The following is an 8360-nucleotide window of genomic DNA, read 5'->3' as shown; positions in this document are numbered from 1 at the left end:
GTCTTCTGATTCGATACATGATGTCCAATCACAGAACATTTCAGGATTTGGGTCTCTGCCATTGGCCCTTGAACTCGTGAGTCGTGATTTGCAGCTTGGAAGTTTAGACAGCCAATCACGTTGGGAGTGGGAGTGGCCCAGGCTTTCAGAAATGTATATAAGCAGTTGTTTTGCCTCTGTTTCCCAGTTACGTAGTTCAATAAAGCTTCTTGCTGTTATCACTGTGTCTTGCCTCGTGGGAACCCACCTACACTTCAACAAATATGAATTTTACCTCTCTACTGTACATTCGTTTGCCCCCCTCTTCTGATATTATCAGAGTTAAAGGACGCAGTCCGGTCAGGCAAAGAAATCAGTGAAGAGGGCAATGCTATAATGGTTGACCTCTCAACCTGACAACTACGATATTATCTTTCAGGAAGCAGTCCTGCTTTCAGTAGGCAGACCACTCCCCTTTTTAACCTGCCATCATCATCAACATGCTAATCAAGTGGTGTCTACTTCATCATTGCAGCTGACATTCCAGAGCAGCCTTTACAAATCTGGTTGTTTCCAGATGTTTCTAGAGCTGACTCCTGGAGGCCAAGGACCCTTTGGCTCCCCCCTTAAATATTTGTGGGTCTGCCCCCTTCCAAGTTGATGGGCATTGCCATTAAAATAGTGTGTGTGTGCCATGTCATGTGATCGATTATGCATGCCCCATACCTGGCTCCCTTCAATTTTTTATTCAAATTGGCACCCCTGCTGGCCTGGGTTGATGGGAGTTCAAAACCTCTGTTGCATAGACTGGGCATGCTCAGTGAGACTTTTTAAAATCATTTTTCTTCTTCAGGCAGCAGCTTTCCCATGCCACATTGCACACTGATTTTGACATCCCGCCCCACTGTCCTATGCTGTGGGGGACAACTTTAGTTGTATACTTCTCTGTATCCTGATGACCGAGGGAGAGTGCACCATGAGCCTCAGATTGGTTTCCGCAGGCCAGTTTTACATATTAATGTGAGGAGCCAGTAGAAATAGGGTTTTATTCTAAAATGCACATGTCTATCACTTTGAGCACAAGCGGCAACTTCTGAGCACATGAAGGAACATGAAGCTGTGCTCCTCAGATATATTTCACATTTTTACAATCTAGCACGATGGTTTACAGCACTACGGGGACTGCAGAGGACGATGAATACAATTCATCAACACCAACAACTTAATCCTCAGCTGGCATGAAAGACATATATAAGTGTTGGAGAAGTATCTTGTTGTGGGATGTGAGGCTTAAGAGAGAGCCTAACGATCGAAATGAAGATGAGTTACAGAATGGGGATCTTGAGGCCTGATTCTTCACCATGGTGTGGCAAGGTTAAAGAAGGCAGGGAGAGGCAGGGTGAATGCAGCACCTCTGAGTAAAATTATGCTCTGGAGGCACAAATTCAGCCCAGACGCTAGTGCCAATGTGGAGTGGTGGTTAGAGTGTTGGACTAGGACCTGATAAACTAGATTGCGATGATTAAATGAGGAGGGGGAGAACCATGTCCACTGCCTCGAGTTCCTTGGAGAAAAAAAGAGAGGGATATAAATGCAATACATACCCACTGGTTTGCCTCAGGTGCCAAATGACTTGGCCTGGCCCTATATGATGCCACTTTAAACAGTCATGGCTTCCCTCAAAGCATTCTGGGAGCTGTAGCTTGCTAAGGGTGCAAATGAGTACAGTGGAACCTCGGTTGTCGAATGTAATTTGTTCCGGAAGACTGTTTGACTTCCAAAACATTCGACAACCAAAATGTAAAGGGAGAATTTCAATTTCAATGGTGAAAACGGAAAAACACCCAGCAGAAGCCGTTCGACTTCCGAGGCACATACGAAAACAGAAGCAATTACTTCCAGGTTTTTGGCATTCGAAAACTGAAACGTCCGGCTTCCGAGACGCTCAAAAACTGAGGTACCACTGTGTAGAGCAGAGGTTTAGGGTCAGAGTTTTCCTTCTCCTAGATGGGCTACATTCCTTCATTTCCATTTGCAGCACATGCAGGATACGTACTTTTAAATTAGATATATCTGCACTCCGATGGTGTGCATTCACTGCTAGCTTTGTCACCAGTCACACCATACTTAGCCCGTAAACCACATTTATTTTGAATCTGCTAAAGGGAACTATATTTCGTGTTCAACGTGATATAAAGAGAAAGGGAAAAGGTGAGCCCTTGATATATTACAAATCTTTCACGGCATGAAATAACTATTGCCCTATTATTCTGCCCCTGACATTTTTATTTTTAAGGGAATTTTGCTTGATTTGTGTGGGTGACAACTCTGATGTGTTGTTTCCAGTGACCTTACATCCAAAACCAGTAGCGTGTGACATTTGATGGCCCAGATAAAAAACATTAATGGCCTAAGAAGGTTTATTTTCCTGATCATAAATTAAGTTTAAATAACTCTGAATTTATTTTAAACTCCTCAGTACTTTTTACTGTCTAACCAATAAATGTATTTATTACAGGCAGCTTAACTTTAGTTTCCCTGGCAAAGCCACTTACACAGGTTCCTATGTGCAGGCACAGAGTCTCCACAGTCTTGTGCTGAGGCAATGCTTGCGAGATGAACTGAATAAAAGAGATCTTTGCTAGTGAACTAAAATCAGCCTAGGAGAAGAGTGTGTCTGGTTTTCCCTGAAAGGTGGGAAGCAGCCATGATTCAAGATATGTGGAATTCATAGTTGAGTGGGCATTTGAACTTTGGTCTCCTAGTCCCAGGGCTTTCCCCCCAGAATTCACAGGAACTCAGTTCCAGCACCTCTTGGGTGGGCCCAATTGCCATTATAACAGAACAAGGAAGGTGCTCCTGGTGAATTCCGGCTCCTCTTTTTCTAGAAAAATAGTACTCCCTGGTCCAAACTCCAGCGACTACAGCATGTTGATGTACACACAGGCAGATAGGCAGACAGAGTTGTTTACAAGTGGTTGCAAAACTGGTGACTGGGAGTGGCCGCCGAGACCATATAACATTGGTCCTGAAAAACCTACATTGGCTCCCAGTACGTTTCCGAGCACAATTCAAAGTGTTGGTGCTGACCTTTAAAGCCCTAAATGGCCTCAGTCCAGGATACCTGAAGGAGCGTCTCCACCCCCATCGTTCACTGAGGTCCAGCACCGAGGGCCTTCTCGGTAGTGGCGCCCACCCTGTGGAACACCCTCACATCAGATGTCAAGGAAATAAACAACTATCTGACCTTTAGAAGACATCTGAAGGCAGCCCTGTTTAGGGAAGTTTTTAATGTTTGATGTTTTATCACGTTTTTAATATTCTGCTGGGAGCCACCCAACGTGGCTGGGGAGGCCTGGCCAGATGGGTGGGGTATAAGTAATAAATTATTATTATTGTTATTATTATTATTATTACTACTACTACTACTACTACTACTGCAAGCATCCCTGAACAATGTGATTACAAGAGAAGGGTGGGGTTTCATCATCATCATCATCATCATCATCATCAAGAGGAATTAATCATCAAAATTTGTTAAGGTTGGTGTTTCCCAGTGACTCAGTCCATCCACATCGACTTCATTGAGACAGCATACAACCTATATTGCAGATATTTATACTGTGCAGCTTGAAGCAACAGGATGAATAAAAATGGACTCCTCTTGGAATAAAAATTGTCCATACCAAAATATGCTTTCAAAAGCTTTACTAAAAGAACTTTCTTCAAACAGACCCAGAAACAAATGCTACATCCAAACAGTTGCATAAAACCACGTGCTTATCCAAGCACAGGTAAAGGTAAAGGTACCCCTGACCGTTAGGTCCAGTCACAGACAACTCTGGGGTTGCAGCGCTCATCTCACTCTATAGGCCAAGGGAGCTGGCGTTTGTCCACAGACAGCTTCTGGGTCATGTGGCCAGCATGATTAAGCTGCTTCTGGTGAACCAGAGCAGCGCATGAAAACGCCGTTTACCTTCCCGCCAGAGTGGTACCTATTTATCTACTTGCACTTTTATGTGCTTTCGAACTGCTGGGTGGGCAGGAGCTGGGACCAAACAATGGGAGCTCACCCCCGTCGCATGGATTCGAACCGCCGACCTTCTGATCAGCAAGCCCTAGGCGCTATGGTTTAGACCACAGCGACCCCCACGTCCCCGAAGCACAGGTACTTCTTCTTAATATATAAGATTAGTCCAAACAGACCTGAAATCAAAGGTCTTTATCATCACACACACAGACTCCATTAGCTTGCATTCCAACTGGAAGCTACTCTCTCCAGGAGAGACTCATTTGCACACCTTCCTTCTATGGTGACTTGAGAACAAAGATACAGTAACTCCCTCTAAATGGATATTTGCAGCAATACCATGTGATCTAATGAAGGCATATGACAGAGCCAGCAGATATACATTACTAGTTAATCAACTGTTAGGCAATCTGCTGCTCCTTCTTACCTTCGGTGGAATTTCCCTTTAGCAATACACATTCAGGCATTGTCCATTTCAATGGACAATTATAACTAACAAGCAATACCATTAAAGCACACTTGAAGCACCCCCCCCCCCACTTCACTCAAATTCTGGGCACTGTAGTTTGTTAAGGGTTTCCGGTAACTGTAACTCTAGTGCCCAGAATTCTTTGAGGGGGGAAATGTGCTTCAAGTGTGCTTTAAAATTAAAAATAGTGTATATACAGCCCAAGATTTGACATCTGCGGGATTTAACATCTTTCTGCAGGGCCTGCAAGATGGAGCTGTTCCGCCTGGCCTTTGGCTTGGACTCAGTCTGACCCCTTGTATGGGATTTGGTATATAAATTTTCCCTTGGCTTTTTTGCTGGCCCATGTAGGACCAGCATGGATAGCTGGTTCAGGTGAATATGTGATGTTTCCTCCCTTTATGGTCTTGATTTATGGGCTACTACTAAAATGAGACTGCATTTTAAGCTGTATTTTAATTAACTGTTTGTTTGTTTGTTTGTTTGTTGTTATTGTTGTTTTCTATTACATTTTATTTTAATTCATATTTGGTGTTAGCCGCCCTGAGCCTGGCCCTGGCCAGGGAGGGCGGGGTATAAATAAAATATTATTATTATTATTATTATTATTATTATTATTATTTAAGAGTTTTAAGAATATAGTTCTACCAACCATTCCTTCCCGCTGTCTATGCAGACAGCCAAGGATGCATCAGATAAGAGTGTCAGATTAACACACTTGTAACAGTATGTATGGATAACTTAGAAAGATAAAAAAAAATTGGAAAAGTAGTGATATGCAATTGAAAATAGGATCAATAGGGCCCAAGGAAGGGATGGGGGGAAGTCAGAAGATTCAGAGTAATCTCGATATTTGGATTCGGAATTGGTTTTGTTGTATGTTTATATTCTTGAAAATTGAATAAAAATTTATTTCAAAAAAGAGAGAGAGAAAAGAGTGTCAGATTTACCACATTTGGCACATCAGGTTCGTCTAAGTGACCGCCTTTGCTTACCTAAGAATATCCATTTTATTTGTGTTGTGTTGTGTTGTTTTTCAGCATGCAAGTCTTCTCCAACATGCCGTCAAGTGAAGGCGCTCATCACCGGTGTTCGATGCACCATTACCAGGAAGTCGGGGAGTTGCGCACCGATTCAAGTTTCTAGATAATTACATAATTTATTAATGGCACAAAGCTGGTCTCAAGGGTATTGTGATGCCAGAAAAGTAAGATTGATCCCCCAGACCAAAGCATCATCAGATTCATAGTGGTAATAGATTCTAAAAGACACTAACATATTGCTCTGCCGAGAAGCCTAATGAATAGAATGTTAGCGCTTCATTTTGCAGCTCAGGTGACAAGCTGTACAAAGAAATAACCCGGGGAGACAGGTAAGCCATAAGGAAATGCATGTTGGGAAGAGAAAGGAACAGGTCCCCCATCATTTTGCTATTTTGAAACTCTCATTTAGGAAGACCATTTGGGGGTATATTTGGGGAAGTCTCTGTTGGAGGTCCGCCATGGCTCAGATTCATGTTCTGTATGTTCCAGAAGCTGCAAATTCAGCACTGTGAGCCTGATTCTGTGGAATTCCCTCCCAGCTGAGAGTAGACAAGCTTTCTTCTCCCTGTTGAACTTCAGCAGGGTTTTTTTCCAGGGGAGACTCAACGGAACTCAGTTCCGACACCTCTCAGGTGGGCACCATTGCCATTATAAGAGAACAAGGGAGGCGCTCATGGTGAGTTTCAGTACCTATTTTTCCAGAAAAATAGCACTAAACTTCAGGCACCTTTATATTATAAATTTGATCTTATCCATTGTATGCCTTTCAATTTTCACATATACAATGGAACCTTGGTTCTCAAACTTAATCCGTTCTGGGAGTCCCGAAACTGTTTGAAAACCAAGACACCGCTTCCAATTGGCTGCAGGAGCTTCCTGCACTCAATTGGAAGCCGCGTAAACCGCGTCGGACATTTGGCTTCCGAAAAAGTTTGCAAACTGGAACACTTACTTCTGGGTTTGTGGTGTTTGGGAGCCAATTTGTTTGGCAACTAAGCCATTCAGGAACCAAGGTACAACTGAGAAACTTCAGTAATTCAGCCGCATATAGTTTAACTTTAAGAAAACAAAATAAGATAATATTTTACACACACACACACCACAAACCCACCACATTTTTCAAGGAACTAGTCATATTTGCTTTGCTAACATTTTGTTTTTGCATTGTTGGTGGTTATCTGAATATGTATTTGATTCCAGTTCAACATCTGCCTTCCCAAAATGCTTCTGCATAGGTCACATTCCATCATGCAATTAATTCACACTGAAATCAGTGGAGCTCAACAGTGCACTCCTATAAACGTCTACTCAGAAGTATTCAAAGTTCAAAGAGAGACTTACTTCCAGGAAAGCGTGTTTAGGATTGTAACCTAATCATGCCTAGCACTGGACTGGAATGTGGCTGTAACTCCTTAGTAAAATTTTACTAAATTTTTATTTTGCTCTCCCATGCTTATTGCCCCCCCTCGCCCCCAATTAATTATTTCATTTTATAATAGATTTTATGAGGAATTAATTTTGGGAATGCATTTAATGGGTAGGTTCATGGAGACATGCAACCCATGTAGTTTTAAGGAAGGAACACTACCACTGGTTTAAAAGCTGTAGCCATAAGGACTACAAAACACAGAATAATTGATTAACCAAGAGTTCTTGAAGAGGATGATTTGATTAGGGTAATTTATAGAGATTGTATCTCATGTCATCCTTTGTCTTTGAAAACACAGAAGGAAATGGCTTCTGAGTACATTTAGCCGCCAGCATGAGAGATGGTGTATACTGCACGATCACTTACAAGGGACCACTCAATTCTGTACCTTTCCAGCTAGTCAAATATCCAATAACCACACACACACACACACACTCCTGCCCAGACATCATAGTTCTATGAACAGGAAACTTTTCTAACATTGGCTTATAAAAATATTTGGGGTTGTTCACTGCTCTGCTCTCTGTAGCATAAACATTTATTTAAATGGGGCTGTCTTTCCAGTAATGAAGAATGAAGGAAAAACAATGGTCTGATTTTGACAAATTAACTTGTGATTTGGAGAGTCAGTGAAGCAGGGAAGAGACATTCCTAACTATACTAATTAAACGAGCTTGCAACATTTATTTTAATGCAATGGAACCAGCCATATGAAGATGAACATTTTAATTTATTTTGCAGTGACATTATGAAAAATTTCTCTGCTACAGATTATCTACAAAAACAAATCTCATCAGCATCTAGGTTTTGTGCATGAAATTTACATCCCTCGCGTAAGTCTGACCTTCCCCAGTGAAAACAAATGGAATGAGCTAAGTTAAAAAGTTTCTGCAAAGGTTGTCTTTCCATTGATGTGATGGTTTATGTTCAAATTACCTCTGTGAAAAACACATCCATTTTTCATGGCGCAGCGTAGATGAAAAATTCCAAATCCATTCTAAGGGGAATGCAAATATACCTCATTAGTTCAAAAACATTTTTCATGAAGGACTGCTGAGTATTCTCAGGCAGATGAGGATGTGGAATGAGCCAAGAATGAACACCACGTGTACTAATTGTTTTTAAACTTGTTCCTTTCCTGTCTGGCAACAGTTACCATTGCAAGAAGAAGAAGAAAGATCTTGGTGGGGGAGCACAACAGAGTCCAGCGATTATTTCAATCTGTGCCTGTCAATATCGGAAGTAGATTCATGAAAAGGCAGGGCATCCGACCCCCATCATCTAAATAAATAATGTTGGATGAACGAAGAGGAATATGGAGACATATGTTGTATACTGTACTCGGTCACATTGGCACAATGTGACTAGGGATGGAGAAGAAATTCAATTTTGCATTGTAATGAGAAACTT

The 8360-nt window shown here is 41.8% G+C and overlaps 1 long non-coding RNA gene across 1 annotated transcript; it reads left to right on the top strand.

The window, feature by feature from the left end:
• The first annotated feature begins 6122 nt into the window (after positions 1 to 6122).
• Positions 6123 to 8160, top strand: LOC308459644. The gene is made up of 3 exons (XR_013978257.1): positions 6123 to 6197; positions 7692 to 7783; positions 8103 to 8160. It is a non-coding gene; the product is annotated as an uncharacterized lncRNA (long non-coding RNA).
• The last annotated feature ends 200 nt before the right edge of the window (positions 8161 to 8360 follow it).

This window comes from Podarcis pityusensis, assembly GCF_964106645.2.
Source record: "Podarcis pityusensis genome assembly, chromosome: 12".
NCBI classification, from domain to species: Eukaryota; Metazoa; Chordata; class Lepidosauria; order Squamata; family Lacertidae; genus Podarcis; species Podarcis pityusensis.
The sequence above is the reverse complement of the archived record's forward strand: the minus strand, read 5'-3'. Positions and strand labels throughout refer to the sequence as shown.